The sequence below is a fragment of the Haliotis rubra genome, unplaced genomic scaffold (genome assembly GCF_003918875.1).
Source record: "Haliotis rubra isolate DU_JTF1 unplaced genomic scaffold, ASM391887v1 Scf145, whole genome shotgun sequence".
In the NCBI taxonomy this organism is placed as follows: domain Eukaryota; kingdom Metazoa; phylum Mollusca; class Gastropoda; order Lepetellida; family Haliotidae; genus Haliotis; species Haliotis rubra.
The window spans coordinates 21,292-42,934 of NW_025765392.1; the positions used below are offsets into that span (position 1 = coordinate 21,292).

General features: G+C 41.2%; 1 long non-coding RNA gene across 1 annotated transcript; it reads left to right on the plus strand.

The window, feature by feature from the left end:
- The first annotated feature begins 460 nt into the window (after positions 1-460).
- Positions 461-20,867, plus strand: LOC124269474. The gene is made up of 2 exons (XR_006896520.1): positions 461-846; positions 20,678-20,867. It is a non-coding gene; the product is annotated as an uncharacterized LOC124269474 (long non-coding RNA).
- The last annotated feature ends 776 nt before the right edge of the window (positions 20,868-21,643 follow it).

A 21,643-nucleotide genomic window follows, 5' to 3' on the forward strand; every position in this document is an offset into this window, starting at 1 on the left:
AGTGTAAAAGCCAAAAAATATTTTTTCCCTATTTCCGACAGTACTTTAACTGTGATGACATGGGTGGTGTCTAGCGATATAATATTGCAGCAATATTACTGAGACTCACTGTGATAAAGGGCCCGGGGGACCAACTTAACACTCTAAGAATATCACATCACTCTTTCGACTTGTTATATGACAATGCTTAACACCTTATAGTGCGTGCTTTGAATGCAGATATGCAAAGCCCTATTGACAAACTTGAAGCGGATTTACTGCACATGCACATACGGATATTCTGTTAAAGACTCGTGAATAACCATGGATAAAAAAGCCACCCAGAATACTCTCTAATTTTAGTCTAGAGCTTTGACTTAATATCTTTTTCTAGGGTCTCGAGGGAGACTATATCCTTGATATGCTACAGTGGCTTGTTAACAACTTAGTCTTGCAGACAGAATCTGGTGATGGGCCACAAATCAGAGTAACATTACCGGGCACTCTGGTGAAACTAAAATCAATACCTTAAGTTATTTATGTGTTGAGTTAAGAACATCATTTTTTAAATATCTTATTACAACACAGTGGTGGTAGTTATCGACTGGAACACCAGGAACATGGCAGTCATGTCGTCAGGTCTGAGTCACCTGATATTTACGCCTGAATGCACAATCGTTGGTATCAAATGACTGTTCAGACCGAGCTGGTATTCATGATCCTGTTTCGTCGAACGCTGCATTGTTAACTTCGCTGTGTAAACGGACGGATGACTATCGATGGATGAGGGACATATTATATCACCGAACTAACATATCATATTCTGAACTCCAGCCGGACATACAGACATACACCTTACACTAACAGGTGAGATACATAGATCCTTTGATAAACAAAGAAAGAATTATGTATATAATTAGGATAAAGTTATGTTATAGAAGCAGATCCCTATGATGTACAGAAATATGTTCTAAACACCGTTGTCCGATTCTGTCATTATCATAACTATGTGTTAGTATCAGTTAGTGATGAGTGAGTGAGTGAGTGAGTCACATCGACAATATTTCAGCCATACCGTGAGTGAAGCTAAATATACATTAATGATTAAAAAGTAATAAATTTAAATCCTGTCAACAAAGGACAGTAAAGCAATTAGCTTATCAAAGATAGAGACATAAATTTAGCATGTAATTAAAAATGTTTGATATTATTCAGGAGAATACAATATATAAAACAGATCATAGGTCACCAGCAACTGAAGGCAGATCACTAAACCAGCGACCATGGGGACTTATAGCAGTTTGTGGTAATACCAGATGTACATATAAGACTTTACTGAAACCAAATGTGTAGGAAGACGATTGCTGAATACCTGATACATAAATGCATGAGTAGTGATAATATCAATTTGTAACAGACAAGAATCTTCACGACTCTGTCACAATGGTATACGGTATTATAAACCAATAGTGAGTGTTTTCCACAATCTGATTGGTTAATTACCCTTGTCGAATAGTGTTCGACATACCTGAAAATGATGGCCTTCCAACGCCGTCGGTTTTAAACTAAATTTGCCTATGTTGAATTCCAATGAATCCCGGAAATTGAACAAACCAAACTATTTTTTTCGAATTTCACTAGCTGATGAAGGTCGATATGGTACAAATCACCAACAAACTTGCTTTCAGAGTTTATCTGAGAAAACAGTGTATAAGTGAAGCTTTTATACGATCATGTACATAGATCCTACTTATTAATGAAAAATAATAACGATTTAGTGATCAAAACACATGTCTGCCTCTTTCATACCAAAGATCTAATATTTAGAAATTCTTGAATTACACTTGAAAATGGCATTCCTCGTCCTATTGTATGGTAGCACCAGGTAAAAATGTCTTGCTTTTGTTTTGCATCCTCACTCACTTCCGTTGTTGACGCCTGAGTTCACTCGAGGACATACCGACCCAGAGACGATATGAACTGATATATTTCGTAGATATATTGTTGGTGTTGACTGTTTCATATGCGTTTCTGTCCCGATGTTCATACCGTTGTACATGTGTAGTGTTTGACTAGGCGTGATAAAGTGATAAGATAAGAACAGACTGTGTCACATGTTCTAAATTCTAAGTGAGTTTAGTTTTACGCCGCACTCAGCAATATTCAGGCTATATGGCGGCGGTCTGTAAATAATCGAGTCTAGACCAGACATTCCAGTGATCAATAGCATGAACATCGATCTGCAAAACTGGGAACAGATGACATGTGTCAACCAAGTCAGAGCGCCTGACCACCCGATCCCGTTAGTCGCCAAGGATGGGTTACTGAAGGCCAATTCTAAGCCGGACCTTCACGAGTTCTAAATTCTAAATTGAATATTTGTATGTGCATAATATGTACATATTTGTTTAACAATGTAGATTTTATGATTAAATAACGTTTGTTATTATCAGAGACAAAAGTAAATGTAACATGGACTATTTTGATAATGATGTGAATAAAATTGTGGGATTTGAAACGGAGGTAGAGAGTTGGAATTGCACGAGATTAGGAAGAAGCTTGACATATCCATGAATGGTCCACAATGGTCACTTTAAAAGTATAGACGACCAGACGCTTATCATTTCCACTCAATGCAGCCTTAGGGGGTGCAAAACTCCCTCTGGTACCTCGTCCATAGAAACACCAGTTGGCAATATTAAATCAAGTTATAGACCGTCCCCCCTGTGGTCCCCCACCAGTAACGACCCAGAGTTACTGTGGCCCAGACGACCCCCTAGTTTGTCACCAACTGAACACGTTTGTCACCCATAACGACGTCATCCGAATCCCCCAACAACGCTGCAGGATGTCCACCAAATCCGTTCTCGGATATGAAGAGAACTTCCTCTGGACTTTGATCGATGTTAAGTGAACTCATTCTCCCCGGACTTTCATCGACGTTAAGTGCATTCATTGTCCCTAGGACCTTCGTCAACGTTTACTGCATTCGTTGTCCCTAGGACTTTCATCAACGTTTAGTGCATTCATTGTCCCCAGGACATTCATCAACATTTACTGCATTCATTGTCCAAGGACTTTCATCAACGTTTAGTGCATTCATTGTCCCTAGGACCTTCATCGACGTTTAGCGCATTCATTGTCCCTAGGACCTTCATCAACGTTTAGTGCATTCATTGTCCCCAGGACTTTTATCTAGGGTTAGTGCATTCATTGTCCCCAGTACTTTCATCGAGGTTTAGTGCATTCATTTTCCTGACTTTAACCAACGTTTAGTGCATTCATTGTCCCAAGGACTTTCAACAACATTCAGTGCATTCATTGTCCTCGGGACTTTCATCAACGTTTAGTGTATTCATTGTCCAATGACTTTCATGGACGTTTAGTGTATTCATTCCAATGATTCATCCCATTGTCCCCAGGACCTTCTTGAACGTTTAGTGCATTAGTTGTCCCCAGGACTTTCATCAACGTTTAGTGCATTCATTGTCCTCGGGACTTTCATCAACGTTTAGTGCATTCATTGTCCTCGGGACTTCCATCAACGTTTAGTGCATTCATTGTCCTCGGGACTTCCATCAAGTACTTTCATCGAGGTTTAGTGCATTCATTATCTTATGACTTTCACCAACGTTTAGCGCATTCATTGTCCCAAGCACTTTCATCGACGTGTAAGGCATTTATTGTCCTCGGGAGTTTCATCAACGTTTAGTGTATTCATTGTCCTATGACTTTGATCGATGTTTAGTGCATTCATTGTCCCCAGGACCTTCATGAACGTTTAGTGCATTAATTGTCCCTAGGACATTCATCAACGTTTAGTGCATTCATTGTCCTCGGGACTTTCATCAACGTTTAGTGCATTCATTGTCCCGGGACTTCCATCAACGTTTAGTGCATTCATTGTCCTCGGGACTTCCATCAACGTTTAGTGCATTCATTGTCCTCGGGACTTCCATCAACGTTTAGTGCATTCATTGTCCTCGGGACTTCCATCAACGTTTAGTGCGTTCATTGTCCTCGGGACTTTCATCAACGTTTAGTGCATTCATTGTCCTCGGGACATTCATCAACGTTTAGTACTTTCATTGTCCCCTGAAGTTTCATTGATACTAAGTGCATTCATTGTCCCTAGGACTTTATCGACGTTTAGTGTGTTTTCATAACGGCGAGTTGGTACCGCCAATATGCTTCATTAATGTCACTACATTGTATGGCTAACTCTGAAAACGGCACACAAACGACACGAGTTTGATGTTGACGTGGCGCGATCTTGCATCAATGAATTGTATTAGTATTTTTGCTCAGTTTCAATGTGATTTTGTCACTTGATGAACAAATGAAACAAACAAACATCTATCTTAAAACAAGATCAGTATGATGATTAAAGTGTGTCATTGCGATAGTAGTAAGGGGTTGTGTTGAGTTTTACGCTGCTTTTAGCATTATACCAGCAATATCACGGGGGGGGGGGGGGGACACCAGAAATAGACTTCACACATTGTACCCATGTATAGCGATAGTAAGTAGTATCAGTGTGAATGTTTGTTTGATGTTTAGTGCCGCTCATCCACAACCATCTGTAAAACATCTGGAACACAGATATCAATGACTGAAATTATGACATATCTACGCCATCCGTTATGGTCACCTGCTATCATTGGCACTGTCTGACCACCTCACTAATGCTTTTACGAAATGCATTAATGGATGCTGCTCGGGACCTATTACTTGAAAGTATACGGCTGTGTTAGTAATGTTCTAGTTGATGAAGTCATGGCAGACAGATAACACGACGTTCATCTGGTCACTGTTGGTGGACATATTGGGTATTTGTTAATGTCTGAGGATGTAGTCAAAAGAGGTAAGTTAATGGATATGGTAGAGGATCGTTGACGTTTGGTTGACGGCTCATCAGTGGTGATCATTGATCATTGTATTGATTAATATTTATTCTTTCTTTAAAGCTGCTTTGGTAATCTGTTCGAGTAGTATTATCTAGCCGATCTGGTGTGCCGAACCTAACAGTTCCATGGATTCTGAAGCAGTAAAAGATGTTCCTGATGTCATTTCTGAAATGGATGTTAGACCGTATCAGCACGATCCGATTTAACATCTTGCAAGACAATCTTCCAGTGAAGACGAAGAAGAAGAATCAAGGGAAACGGAGGCACTGCTTGAAGTAAAAAACCTTTTAAAAATAGACCATATAATTTAACAAGAATACTACTTGTCAGCAAAATGTGATACAGTTCCAACCAGCAAACCCAGTCCTATAAATATATGACCAATCCCTAAGAATGATATTTTTTGCAATGTGATTGCAGTTCCTTTTGGGTCAAATGGGTGGCTGTAGAGTGTCTGGGATATAAAAACAAAATGATTATGCCTCAGACGGGGGAAAATAGAAATTATCTGCTACAAAAATTATACTGGAGTTATTTTCGTTTAGAAAAAAATATAGGATCCTAATTCTGATTAATAACGTCTCAAGTCTCCATACAAAATCCCAGCCTGGTCGAGCAGAGATAATATTCGCGACGCAGATAAGTTATTCCCCGAAAAAACTGGTGAATTATTATGTACTAGTCACGGCAATGTATGTTCCTCAGTGTTTGGTTATGGAAATAGCTACATATGTGGTACTTGGTCATAGCCTTAGAATGACATCTTGTCAGCCAATGAGAATACAGACCAACTTTCACGGCACATACTACTGACAAATAGCGAGTCTGATGCTGACGTGCGTAATTGGACAAAATTGAAAAAAATGAAAGCAACAAGTACTTCATGATTTGCCGTTGTATTCGGCAATGGTTCGGGTAGAATGCAGCATTTAGGGCTCCAAACCGAAAAGAACGTTATAGTGAAACATTTTCAAGCTCATGTGAAATCTCTTACTGATTTTGATAATATATATTTCATGGGTACCAGTCGAACTGCCCCAGCTACAAAATGCCCCAGCAAACTTGGTCATTCATACTAATTTGGTCAAATTTATTTAAAATGTTTAAATATATGCCGTAAATGCATAGTTTTTGTCAACTTTGAAGTTATGATCTTTTTATAAAAATTATTAGGAAGTAATATTTCTGATAAATGTTCCATTAGTAAACTCATAACTATACATATACTTTTATATGAAGAGCTAATCTCAAAGTTGACAAAACTATGAATTTATGGCCTATATTTAACCATTTTAAACAAATTGGGGCATTTTGATTACCCCCTGGGGCAATTTGTCCAAAACTCCAGGGCAATTTGACCAAATTTGCTGGTGCAATTTGTAGCTGGCGCAATTCGACTGCTAAAAAATACCACTGACAGTAAGTTGTAACAGGGAATGATGGAGTATAAATGAACCTCGTGGGTACTTCTTCCTTCTTCAGCCAAGCTTTGGGATTTTCATACCCCATGTGTGCATGTCTCTTTCATATGCGTCCCACTCGGAATGATCGGAGCATTTCTCCTGCCTAAATCTGTCTCTTTACTTGGAAAACGGAAGAAATGGTGGCTCTTTCCATTGTTCGATGATTCTGTGCATCCCCAGGCAACGGAATACACCATCGTACCATTTACAAAAACGACAGAAACAACACGATTTGTATTACTGTAGCGCTTGTGCTTTGGCAATATGGCGGACGCTAGTCACATATGACGTCATGAGCGGAAAGGTGACGTGAGTTCCAGCGGAATATGCATAATGGCCGAAGCTCAGATAACAGAAACTGTTTTCAGGATAAAAACATAATAAAATCATATTGTTGAAATAAAAATTTGGGTACATGTTTCTGATGACTTTATCTTTCACCCATGTGAACACAGAAATCAATGACTGAAATTACGAGCATATCTACATCATTTGCACTGTCTGATCATCTGACTAATGCTTTTTACGGATGCTGAATGAGGTGTGTTTGAATGTGTACAGAGGAATGTGGGATGTTTGGTCGGAATGAGGGATGTCGGAATGTGTATAGAGGAATTGTGTATAGAGGAATTTCTAAAACGGGTTTGTTTGAATTCCCATACACAGTGTTAATGTGGTTTCACAATGTTACAATACAATCGGAACATCGCTTTTAGCAATATTCCAGCGGTATGACGGCGGGGGACACCAGAAATGGACTTTAAACATTGTACCCATGTGGGGTCTTGGGCGTGACGAGCGAACGCTTTAACCACTAGCTTATCCCTAACACTCCAGGCGCAGAATGACGGACTATGGGTTAATGATATTAATATTTATGATAATGTGCATATCTATAATTCACACACTGAAGCAATCCCAAAGCGCTACAGTATTACCACGGTCTATGCATTATGTGTACTCGATTGTCAGCTCACTGGGAAGTATCGTACGCGAGCGAATATCATTTGACGCCACAGTCAGCAACATACCAGGCGCCCCACGGCAGACGGTGGGTTGATGTTGAAAGACCTCGCCAAGCACTTGAAGTGAACAGCAGCCTCGACTAACATTGCCGCATTCACCTGGCAGTGTTTTTGCATGAGTGAGTAAGTGAGTGAGTGAGCGAGTGAGTGAGCGAGCGAGTGAGTTTAGTTTTACGCAGCACTCAGAAATATTCCAGCTATATGGCGGCGATCTGTAAATAATCGAGTCTGGACCAGACAATTCAGTGATCAACAGCATGAGCATCGATCTACGCATTTGGGAACCGATGACGTCAACCAAATCAGCGAGCCTGACCACCCGATCCCATTAGTCGCCTCTTACGACATATAAACCGCCTCCGTGGGGTAGTGGTTAGAGCGTCCGCCCGGAGAGCGGAAGGTCGCGGGTTCGATCCCCGACCGCGTGATACTAAGAGACGTTAAAATATGGTACTTGTTGGTCCCTGCCTGGCGCTCGGCATTAATGGGTACAACAAGGACTGGTCGGCTCGGAGTCAGTATGATGTGTCTGAGTGGGGTATTCATGCTTCACTGCGGCATATGGTATCTCAGTGGGCTAGCTCTATAAAACCAGCTTGAGTCTGGACTAGTACAAGCAGCCGCACATACACATACACACGCATGCACGTCGTGATATGAGCGAAATATATATTCTCAAGCACGACGTTAATCCCAATTTCACCTCACCTCACCTTACGACATATAACAGTGTAAAAAGAAAATGCATCACATAAAAGCCTTTATAAATCCCTTAGTCTACAAAATCAAAAATATGCCCTGAACGTTCGTATCGTGCCCAGTTTCTGACTTGTGAATGTTTTACTATGTGTATGATACATGAACCAAGCAACGCCCGATGGGTGCAATACGACCACACCAGCAAAACAGGCGGCAAGGGGCATGAGTGTGTTCACGTGTAACTAATACGACTACAGGTGGAAAGTCCTTGCCCTTCTCTGCCGGTCAGATACGTTACAAACTGTCGGATAATACTGTCTGACGTTTGGTTGCTGGCAGTTTCTGCATACTTGTATTTAGAGAGAATAATTACAATATTCATATATACCACACGTTTATTGGACCAAATGCCCCTGGATCAATTAATGAGCCTTCCCCTTAAGTTTGTCATGTGGGAAAAACGTTGAGAAATCAAATGTTTTGATAGAAATAACTCGGTCAGTTTCGGAAAGTGTAACAATTTTAGCAAACCTTTTGATGTTTTAATAGTCGCATGGTATTAATTCCGCTTGTCTCCCTAAATATAAGTCCTTCTTTGATAAATTTACTATTACACATTACGATTAATCTTTGAGACAGGGAACCTGTGAAGATCCGGGTTAGAATTGGTCTCCAGGGTGCCGTTCTACTAACCGATCTTAGCCCTATGCCAATCGTAAACCCCTAAAATCCCAATCTTAGCGTGACGTTACGATCGGCATACCGTTCCACTAACCAATCTTACCTAAGTCAATCGTAAAGTTAAGATTCAAAGTCTAAGTTGCTCATGACCAACTTAGGATAGCTAAAATCAATCGTAGAGAAACCAAAATGGTGGCTGTCCTATTCTATGTGAAAAATAGAGCGAGCATTTCACCGTGAGCGTCCCCTAAAATCCCCCATGAAATGAATTTGTATATTTCTGTGATGTAAACAAACACTGCACTGAAGCCTTACAAATGTCAGGCCAGTCTGATCACTGTCGTCATCGAAACACAACCGAGCGAGTCGGTGTAACACATTTGTACAACAATATTGCAACGTCATGGTTAAGAATAGGGACAGCCGTGAAGTGAACAATGTTCTGAAGCAAAAAGATACAAATATGTTTGATTTCACTGCGCATATTTGGTGTGGGATTCTAAAGGTAGGCCGCGTGTTATTCAAGACCACTGACAGATTCTACAAACGTTATTTCTGATTGACAAGGTTCAGGCATATAAACTCTGTCAAAAAAGAAACGCAACCCCTGTCCTCAGATATGAAAAATTCGTTTGAATGAAGTTATTGCTTCCAAACTAAATGTTATTCGAATGTATTGAAATTATACACGTAATTAATGAAGATTACCATCCAAACAACTGCATTTGTACGCATAAGTGTATTTTATTGCTTATTCCGTCACAACGCATGAAATGACCCTCATGGTGACTTCGCACAAAAAAAACACATGCAAATCATGAAAATGGCAGTTAATGTAGGGGTGTATAAAAGCCCATGTGCTTTCGTATTATATTCATTCATTTGTCGCATGAAAAGCTGTGTGAAAAATGCCACGATTGAGTGCTGCCGACCGAAATATCGCCATTGGTCGTGTTCAAGCCGGAGAAAGTTTTGGAACTGTTGCACGGCACCTAAATGTTCACAAAACAACGATATCCCGACTTTGGAGCCGCTACAACAACTTCAATTTGACCAACGATCGCCCGAGAAGTGGAAGGCCAAGAATCACGACCCCCCTTCAAGATCGGTACATCCGGGTCCATCACCTGCGTAATCGGCATGCCCTACCAACCGTGACTGCCACACAAATACCAGGTTTGAGGAGAGTGTCAGCTCAAACGATTAGGAACCGTCTGAAAGAAGCGGGTTTACGTGCCTGTAGACCAGTTGTTGGACCTGTACTACGCCCCTACATCTCCGCCGACGACTCAGGTGGTGCAACAACGTAAGGATATGGACTTTACAAAACTGGAGGCGCATCTGGTTTTCTGATGAATCCCGTTTTCTTTTGCAACATCACGACGGAAGAAAACGTGTGTATAGGAGACGTCATGAACGTTTTGCGCCCATCTGCGTCCGACAGGGGACAGATTTGGCGGAGAAAGCGTTATGGTTTGGGGATCCATCTCATACAACCAGAAATCAGACTTGGTGATCGTTGAAGGAACCTGACAGCCCAACGTTACATCAACCACGTATTACAGCCTCACCTTCTCCCGATTATTGACCAACAGACACAGATTTTTCAACCAGACAACGCCCGGCCTCATACTGCACGTGCAACAATGAACATTCTGCAGAATTCCAACGTCAATGTCTTGCCATAGCCCTCTAAATCACCAGACCTCAACCCTATTGAACACCTGTGGGATACTCTGGGTCGACGCGTACGTCAACGTCAGCCGCCGCCACAGACGCTGCAACAGCTCGGCGTTGCACTGCAGGAGGAGTGGAGAGCCATTCCCCAGGAAAGAATCCGGCGTCTTATCCGTTCTTGTCCAAGGAGATGCCGTGCAGTGATTGCAGCTCGTGGTGCTCATACGAGATACTGAAAAAGACGCCCCCCTGGTGACAAACTGGTGTCTGTGAGATGACTTTTGAAATGACAATTTTAAACATGCCCATCTTGGTTATTATTCTGCCAAATTTCAGACTTCTGTCTTAAATAATAAAAATGCTGTGTCGTCTTAAAACTTCAGATCAAAATCTCTAAAATACAGGGGTTGCGTTTCTTTTTTGACAGAGTTTATTAAAAGCTCTGACACAAGTGACATTTTTAAAGTTCAGACTTAAAACCTGTTCTCAGTTTATTACTTATAATCTCGGCTGTAAATACACTCGTGTAAATTATCTGTTCATAGCGCTTTGAGCATGCCCCAGGATGTGGAATAGGCGCACTATAAATATGCATTTATTATTATTATATTATGCATGATACCAAGCGTTCACACGCACCTGCACCTGAAACCAAGGTGCTCACTACCCTAATATTTAGCTCTAGGTTTTTTCTCCACGTTTACACTTGGTTGGAAAAATACCCATGAAGGACCGGGTTAGAATATTGAACTTCAATAACCCATACTTGTCGTAAGGGGCCACTAACGGGATCGGGTGGTCAGGCTCGCTGACTTGGTTGACACATGTCATCGGTTCCCAACTGCGGAGATCGATGCTCATGCTGTTGATCACTGTATTGTCTGGTCCAGATTCGATTATTTATAGCTAAGATACATAGCGTTCACTAACATGAACGCTCATGTTAGCGAACGCTATGCATCTTAGCTAGATTATTTACAGACCGCCGCCATAAAGCTGGACTATTGCTGAGTGCGGCGTAAATCTAAACTCACTCACTCACTCAGTTGGTTCGTAAACTAGATCTACTTCCATCATTTGCTAGACTATGCAAAGGGAGATAACTCGTGCCTCGCATTCCTCTATCTCTCGCACGAAAGAGTCTCAATCTAAGCTTGGATCGGATGGTAAGATCGGGACCGCTACGATCGGCCTAAGATCGGTTAGTGGAACGGGTGTTACTTTTAGCTAAGACGATTGTAAAATTGGCGTAACTTGCTAAGATTGATCTTAGATAAGATCGGTTAGTGGAAAGGCACCCAGTAACCCATGCTTGTCGTAAGAGCATGGCTTGCTGAAGACTTATTCTTACCCGAGTCTTCAAGAAAACATTAAATTAATATACACTAAATACACTTTTGATAGGAATTATATTTGCCTGACACAAAACAGTTATTCCTTTACATGTGTATAATGACATGGAACGACATATATTATTGTGCCTACCAAATGTTGTGTAGCATAATCAACATGTATTTATAGTATTTGGTTGACAAATACTGCCATCTGGACGTAACAAACAGCATTATATAATCTCATTCGTTAACTGTATTGCAGTCAAACAAATGTTAATTCTGCTATAGCTGTTACTGCATTCCACATTTGATAAAATACAGAACCAAGTTGAAGTGCTGTGGAGAAGTGCCATGGAGAAGAGCTATGGAGAAGTGCTATGTTGTGTGTTGCATGAAGTAGGCAACCCAGCCCAACTTCCTTATGACACTGTAGGGTGGGGGTGGGGGTGGGAATGGCAGGTTTATGTCACACGACAGCAACCCAGTTGTCATAAACAATGAACTGCATGACTCATAAACAGCCCATTGTCAAACAGTAAGTGTAGGGGTCCTCACTCATGGAACTGCAGGTGGGCGTGGCACTCAGGGCACTGCAGGTTACAATTACACACTATGACAATGGGTCATAATTTGCACCACAAATGAGCAGCACGTTGCAAGTACTTGGGGTAATAGCGGAAATATACTTTCCCCAAAAAAGAAACGCACAGGCCAGAAATCTGTTGTGAAAATACCGTATTTTCAAACATGTATAACTCGTCCACAAATAGACTTTAGTGCATGAAGTTTCACATCGGTAAAGAAAAAGGAAATGTGTATACAACCAAGTGGATCATTTTAGATAACGGAGACGTTGAGCGCGATGCTGACGACGTAGCACGGTCCCGACGTCGGGTCTCCTGGCTCTCAGTCCAGTCTATCTCAACCTGTTCCGTACAGTTTGACCGGATATCCTCCGAAGTTAAGGCACCCTGGCTGTTGTGCTCTCACCCGTGGCAGTACGAACACGCAAATGTAATACCCGGATGTTATACCGATCTTGGGCTGCAGTGATGACTCTAGCTCAGCCCGTACGAGGACGGTCATTTGTTATACCTGTAACGAGCTGCAAGCCGTGATATCGTGCTCAGACTACCATTCAGACGCCTGGCAACAGAAGATTGGTAATCTCCAAGGTGCATTCTGGATTTTTATAGCCAGACAGTAGATGCTCTTTGCTGCACAATTTCCACTGGAAGGTGATTTTCTGTTGCCTTGTGGCGATGTCGTTTTAATCCTTGTAAGAAATCTCATCAAAATCAACATTTTCAGGTAAAGTCGATTTTTTACTTGTGCAATTGTGTAAAAGCATGTTATCGACACTTTTGTTACATATTTTGACGATTGTTTGAACACAATAGGTAATTAATAATTTTTTAATAATATGCGGTTTTTTGGGGGGATAGTATATATCAGACATGGCAGTATGTATTTTTCAGTACAATCATTAAGAAAATACACCACCTTATGAAACAATACACCACATTTGCTACAGACATCAACACAGTGTTGATTTTGACAATATATCAAGTGTGCATTTAGAATTGAATATATCTGAATATTCTATCTAAAGATGAGTAGTATACTTGAACGGCACTAGATGATTTCGCTAACAAAGTGGCAGCACATATGTCTAATACCAATTAACAATTTTTGTCATGTAACAACACAGAAAAACTCACTATGGTTATAAAGATATTGAGCAAAGATAACAGTGTTGGCAGGGGCACTCTCCCTCTGTAGCTCTGAGGTCAGCCGATCACGGGTAGCAGTGGTTGAAGCGTCTTCTCGTCACAACAAAGACATGCGTCGGATGCCCCACACAGATATTCACGGTGACATTGTCGACATGTCGGTTAAAGTTGCAAAAAACAATGCTTACTGACTTAGATTAAAGTCCCAGACGAAAATGTTTACTACTTCGAGTGATTGTATTATAAGTCAGTGTCAAAACAAGTACCTTTAAACAGGAAACAGGCTGAGAGGGGTGGTGTGACAAGACAGTTGTGTCAAAATTGGGTGTCACCACCATTTGCGTTGATACATTTCTTTGCATATTGGGAAAAGGCGACAATGAGCGGTGTACTTGTACCCAATCCCTTTGTCGTTATGGACAATAAATTAGTTTCAAAATAAAGGTTCTTGCATCTGTATAGAAACATAACAAAAATATATATTTTGGAAAAGAAAAACTACTGTTTATAAAAACACTTTTTGTATGTTGGGAAGAGCGAGAAGATGTTTCCGCCCAAACACAGTCGGGGTGCTCCTGGAATTGCGAAGTCTCGACCTCTTTCCCTGCAGACAATGTACGAGTGGGACGAGCGTGTTGCACATGACCCAGGATTCTTAACAACAGACATGCTTACATAATGTTAACGTGAAGTTATAGGTAGCTTTCCGCTATTTAATTAGAATGCATCGTGAATATATGTGCTGCATCATTTTCCAGTACACGTTTAGGATGCCTATAGGTAAGACAACGGCATCATCCCTATGGTTATCGTTAAGTAGATGGTCTTATCATATGTATAGCCATCAGATATCCTGAAGTTGTTTCAGAAACACATTGCCACACTAGGCAAGCCCGAGGAGTTAACACACAACATGGAGAGACTTCAGAGACGCATTGCTACACTAGGCAAGCCCGAGGAGTTAACACAGACATGGAGAGGCTTCAGAGACGCATTGCCACACTAGGCAAGCCCGAGGAGTTAACACACAACATGGAGAGACTTCAGAGACGCATTGCCACACTAGGCCAGACCGAGGAGTTAACACACAACATGGAGAGACTTCAGAGACGCATTGCTACACTAGGCAAGCCCGAGGAGTTAACACACAACATGGAGAGACTTCAGAGACGCATTGCCACACTAGGCAAGCCCGAGGAGTTAACACACAACATGGAGAGACACCCATGGAACACAGAACTTCTACCATCTCTACTACGGGTCGTCAAAGATTATGCACTATCGTTCTTCAAGATGTGTATGCAGTATTAAAGAAAAAACGTAATTGCTTTATACAGAGTTCAAGGAAAATATAATTTCTTAATTTCAATGATACATCTTTTAATACATATACACGAAGACACGTCATCGACGTCATGAGTCATAGCATGTGTGTATGGATATGTGGTTCTGAACACGCGAGGTCAGACAATGTAATTTTAATCCAATAATTTTGACAGATAAAATTTCTACTACGAACGAGCCCCAAATGTCTGTTGATTGCCAGGCTGACACTAAAATTTAAAGAGATATCAGTCCATAAAAGAATTTAGTGTGAAACCAACAAAGAACAAAGAAATGTGATGTCAGAGTAGCGAGCGGGTTTATAGTACTTCGTAGTGCCTTCTGTCTACGAATAGCACACCACTTCTCACCACTGGTACAATATATTTCAAGTGGAACATTGTTACACAGGAAATAAGACGCCACATATCAATGCTGACTAAACAGTGAAACAATTGTACTTAAATATAAGTGCTGAGAGGGCATTATTACTTTAAACAAAATGTGTGAATGGGCAGGGTGATATATACTACGATATACATTACAGGTAATGTAACATAAGCCTTAGTGTAAAATGTGTGAATAACCATGAACATGATTGATATTTTTGGAAGAGCCTGTGGAAGTCTACGTCTCATGAACCCCCCTCCCCATCGACCTCCTAACATCCATCCCTACCCTGCACACCCCAGTTTTATGAGATAAGGGACACAGATATTTCTGAAGGGGGTATTAGCAATAACATTGAGTCCTCTATGTCTAGGTCATTTACGTATCATGTCGACCAAGTGACACGGGTGTCTGAAGTGAACGGGTACATGGCTGTTTCTACACACTGTTGTGGACGTATAGTCATGACAGGTAGATGTGCCGATAGGCAGTTTATTTGGGAATATAATGACACCAGTTTAGTCACAAACCTAAGGGACATATTGTTTTAAATATCAAGAAAAATGGAGATTTGGAAGGGGTGTAGATGGTCGTGTATTGCTGGCTTGACTCAGTCGGTTCTCGACCAATGCAGACATGAGTGCATATCTGCTCCGAAACGTTTATTGCTTTCACCAGCAATGGCGACAGGTGCACGAGTGAAAGTTCAACGTCGCATGGGCATTATTTCAGCTAGGTAGCGACAATGAAGACAGGTGTAAAAGAATATTTGTATTCTTACCGACAGTGGATACAGGTGGGTGTAGCAGTGGGCCCCAATAGTTGGGCTTTTCAATCATCTTCCGTCCACTAAGCCTCTTAGACTAACATCTAGTCTCCGAATGAACATTTATTACAGAAGAACTGATTCCTTAATTCCAGTCATAAAATATAATAGAAATGACCCCAGAGACGTTATTCATTTTCAGAGACTTAACACAATCTGCAGAGCTACACTGCTTGGAATATATGTTAAGATTCTTTCCATTCAACCGTGGTAATCTCGACTTGCTAAGGCAGTATTGGGTTTCAGGGTCTGAGCGTCTGATCCACTAGTATACCCCATCGCCCCTGCATCACAAGAGAATGATCGGACAAATGCATAAGTGCAAAAGTTAATCAAATGACGTCCTTCCCTTAAAATTGATAGATATTTATAAATGATTGTTGGAAGGGCGTGGCTGGTAGAACCTATTGTCTGATGTGATTCTTTTTGTTATGCAAACGATGTATCTGCATTTATAGGCCCACCACCGTCTAAGAAAAACGGACTGACCTATAACCTGTTTAGAACAATCTTTATGGATAACAACTTCGTTGTTATCCATAAAGTTTGTTCTATATTGTACTTCCCAACTTCTAAAATGCCACTCAAAGAAGCTATAACCTGTTTATCTCCGAACTGTCAACACTTCTCGTCAATTTGAAAATGAAGCATGTGTTGTTGCTTGGAGATTTCAATGTACACTTTGAGAATCCTGAAGATGCAGCAGTCAAGAAGTGTGTTAAAGTTCTTGAATCTCACGATTTTCTCCAATATGTATCTTGACCTAAATATCGTTCTGGACATACTGTAGTCTGGGTTCTGATGCGGTCTGCTCGCGATGACTTTGTGTTCGGTCTATCTGTCCAAGACACACAAGTGTCTGATCATTATGTTTTATCTTTCACCCTCTCTGTTCCATGCCAAAAACACCAGTGAAAAGCGTCACCTGCAGAAACATCAAGTGCATTGACAAATGTGTTTTTAAACAGGACCTTCAAGATTCCCAGTTAATCAATGGGACCTTTACCGATGTGGACTCATTGTGTGCAGCTTATGATAAGACCCTGTCTAATCTTCTTGAATAACACGCACCAAGCATAGTCAAGAACATACCAGTGAGGTCCATTGTCCCATGGTATTCTCAGGATGTTGCTGAAGCAAAAGCCCATCGTCGGTCAATGGAAAGAAAATGGCGGAAATCAAAGTTGCAAATTGACAGACAGTTGTACACATCAGCAAGGAATGCTAGTACTATGACCATACGGAAATCCAAATCTGACCACTGCATTGATCAAATCAAGAACATGACCTCAGTGTGATGGATGCCATCCCTACCAGATTCATGCTAAAGTTTGTGGATGTTCCCCTTCCGGTCATTACACAGATCGTAAATCTCAGCTTCGTCTCAGGACACGTTCCAGAATGCTTGAAGCAAGCAACTGTGAAGCCTTTATTGAAGAAACCAAGCCTTGACAATGATGATTTGGCCAATTACAGACCCGTCTCAAATCTATCCTATGTGTCCAAGGTGCTGGAATAGGCTGTAAAGACTCGCCTTACTGCTCATTTGAAAAACCACAGTCTATATGATGAATTCCAGTCAGCGTATCGGAACAATCACAGTCCTTCTTGATTTATCGGCAGCGTTCGATACGATAGATCACAAACAGCTTCTTGATTGTCTACAAAACCGTTTTGGATTAGGTGACTCTGTTCTAAGATGGTTTTTCTCATATCTATCAGATCGATCTCAGTTTGTGCTCATCCAAAATATTAGATCCCAGACACGCAACCTTTCATGTGGTGTTCCGCAGGGTTCCTTATTGGGACCGATGGTATTCACTCTCTACACCAGCAGTCTTGGGGACCTTATTACTCGGCATAAAATCTTACATCATTGTTATGCTGATGATACTCAACACCCTAAGAAAATTCAATGTTAACGATGCAAAATCACAAGTTGCAGAAGTTGAAGTGTGTGTAGGGAATGTGAAGACATGGATGACTCAAAGTAAACTCAAACTAAACGATAAAAAAACACACATTTTCATGGCTTGTTCACCAGTCAACAGACCTAAACTGAGTGTAAATTCACTTAAGATAGGCGAATCTCGGAACTCTGTGAGCCCAACAGTAAAAAACCATGCGCCACCTATTAACAGCTGACGCAACACACCATCTTGTAAGATCTACATGGTGTTGTTCCGCTTGGACTACTGCAACAGTTTGCTTGGGAACATGAGCAAAGACCTGCTCTCCAGGTTTCAAAAAGTCCAAAATGCAGCTGCCAAATTGATCTGCAGAACCACCAAGCACAGACACATCTCCCCAATCCTCATGGGTCTGCACTGGTTACCACTCCCAGCCAGGATTTTTTTCCTATTTGTCAGCTATCCTGCATGTGTCTTTCAAAGAATACCCCTCAATGGCCAGCTTCCAGTCAAACTTAAAGAACTTTCCTGTTCAAGAAGCACTAAGACATATAAATGAACACCTGTTGTAAATATGTATATATATGTCAGCGCCGTGAGCAACCGCTTGGTGATTATATATAGGGCGCTATACAAATGGACTTATTATGGTCAACAACTCCTCCACAAAGTAAAGTGGCTAATCTTCCCTCTTCTATCTTGTGCCTTATCAGACGGAGAATGTTGCATTTGCAAAGGACTCAGCCAGGAGAACATGATTTTTCAGTGTGGAATCATTCTTGGCATTGAATTCAAGATCACCCATGTAAAGGGCGCGGTGGGCGAGCGGGGTGCGGTGGGCGAGCGGGGTGCGGTGGGCGAGCTGTCTAAGGCGACAGGCTAGTAATCCAGCGAGCTTGGAGGTGCCGGGATCGAGCCCACCTGTGACCGGGTGTAAAAAACCTTGGAGTCAACTTTGTGTGCAGACTCTTTCGGTGTTGTCACAAACCCTAGTGTACAGTACACAACCCTGTGCACTTAAAAGAACCCACGAATCCGTTGGTAGATGACCAAATTGTGGCCACATGAATACGTGCAAACACCTAGTTGTGGGAACAGCAACGTGCAGTAAACTGCGACTATGTGTCCCAGTCCACCCAGCTGTGAATGGGTACCTAGTAAGGATGGGAAAGCCACATTAACTCGGTGCGACTAGTAGGTACCAACAGTTGTATGGTCCCCAGGGAGTTGAGATTGAAAATACGATGTGCCGTTGTGATGGACATCCAATGATCGAGGGAAAACAAAGCCCCTTTGAGCAGTTGTACTGGATATCGGCGCTATACAAATGTTTGTACGTATGTATGTAAAGGGGGGTAAATTAAAGATTTCGATATGTGTGCTCAGTAGGAACTAGCCGATAACCTTAACCTTCCTCTTTGTGAAGCAAACAGAAAAAGCTTAAAGGATCGGTCGTAGGCATGGCAAAGGACCAAATGAATCTGCTCTTCTGATAGAAAACGGTTCTGAAGTCACCTCCTATCCTTGTTAATACATCTCAAGTTGAGTTCAGCAGCAGTATATTGAAGACATGATCGAAGCAAGTAATCGCTCGATCTAAAGTTTTCCTATCGTCTATCCAACACATTGAGAAGTTACGGTGGTTAGTGTTTGCCTCTTCAAAGATAATATTAGACCAAATATTGATGTTGAACCTCATCATCGTTTTCTGGCACTTTTCTGTAAATATTATCATTGGGGAGCAGTATGACGACACTAGATCTGTAGGACAGCAAGTAAATATTTTGGATTCAGACAGAATTTATTTGCGCTAAATATTGAACTTTGCATAAACTAGACGGAAGGCCCCATGTATCCATTGGAGAATTGAAAGAGTGAAGTAATGGTGTTTTGACACATTGAAACAGTTTCCAATAAAATTTTCGAACTATTATCTTTCTATACCCAAAAGTGCCTCGTGAGTATCCGACATTCTAAATAAGGCGAACTACATCATGGAAGTCTCAGCAAGATCAGAGTACAAATTAAAAGGAAGAATAATACAAACGTAGTGATAGCAATAAAGGCAAGGAAAGTAAAAACCTCACTGCACTATGATCACGTTTCCCAGGCCGAGAATCCAGGGTAAGAATGATCTCCGCACAATAGCTGTCTTCATTTGACTTGAGATGTAATGAGAGATAATAGACAAGAGTCAGCTCCCCTTATTACATAAGAAAAGACTCCCGAAGATTCTCCAACCCCCCTATATACTGGAAAAGTCCATAGGGTTGTAGTTTCCTGCAGTACCTTCCATATTGTAGCACTACACTTCACGACACTACAAATACACAAGCCTCACCCCTCAAATGTAGTTACCTGCCCTCATATTTGTCATTTTGGTCTTCAGCAACCTGTGCTTGTCGTAAGAGGCGACTAACGGGATCGGGGTGTCAGACTCCCTGACATGTCATGGTATTCCAATTTGGTCCAGACTCGATTATTTACAGACCGCCGCCATGTAGCTGAATATTGCTCAGTGGCGTTAAACAACAACCAAACCAAACCGCTCAATATCAAACACACACTCAACATTTTATTGATTTCTTGGTATTTTAATTTGCAAGACTTTTTTATACAGGTGAGCTATAATGACTGTAATGACTGTTTTTACATTATAAAATGTTATTCTAATTTTACTAAATAATGTATCCGATGAGCGATGCCCATGCACTTTTGTTGTTGTTTCAGACACAATGTTGAGGGCTCTCCTTGTTTTGCTGACATTTACATTGTGCCAAGGAAATGAACAGACTTGTGCCTTGCATTTTGACATGCAATATGGAGGTTTGTTTGCTGACTGTACTGGAAGAAAACTTCAACATGTTCCAGACTACCTTCCGGAAAATATAACAGCTCTGGATATGAGTGAAAATGATCTGAACATTCTCACAAATAACACATTTTACAAGTTTAGGAAGCTCATCTACCTTAATATCAACACGAACCCGCTGTCAGAGATGGAACCAGGGACATTCAGGGGCTTGTTTAGTCTCAACAAACTTCTCCTTGCTCGGAACAAGCTGCGATCAGACAAAGTGTCTTTCCCTGAGGAAGTCTTCCGTGACCTTGTGTGTTTGCAAACTCTAAATCTTGAAAAAACTGAAATGAAATCATATCCGGATTGGGTGTTTCCTCCTCTCGTCAAGCTCCACAGTCTGTATATCGACTCAGTTTCTGATCCTTTGTTTGGTCCAGGATTCTCCAACCTAACAAATCTGAAAGTACTCCAGATGGACTCCAGGTTTATATATGGAGGCGAATGTTCAACGGAAAAATTAAGAAATGAAACATTTCAGAGTTTAAATGAAACAAAGCTTGAGGTTTTGGTTTTAAATCATTGTGGTATAGAAGACTGTGAGCAAGGCGTTCTGGAGCCACTATTGTTTCTAAAACAGTTGGAACTAACCCACAATCAAATAGGAAACCACAACGCTTTACGTCTTCTCCATCCCTTTGTAAATCGGAATATGACCAAAATTTGGTTTAATGGTACATACAAGTACGAAGTGCAACATGAAAAAGAACTTCTTGATAGAGCCCTAACTAAAGAAAGTACGCGTTATCTGACTCAAATATGTGTCACTGAAGTATCTTTGAAAGATAACCGCTTATACTTGATCGAATTTGCATCAGTCTTCATAGATCCGTTTGAAA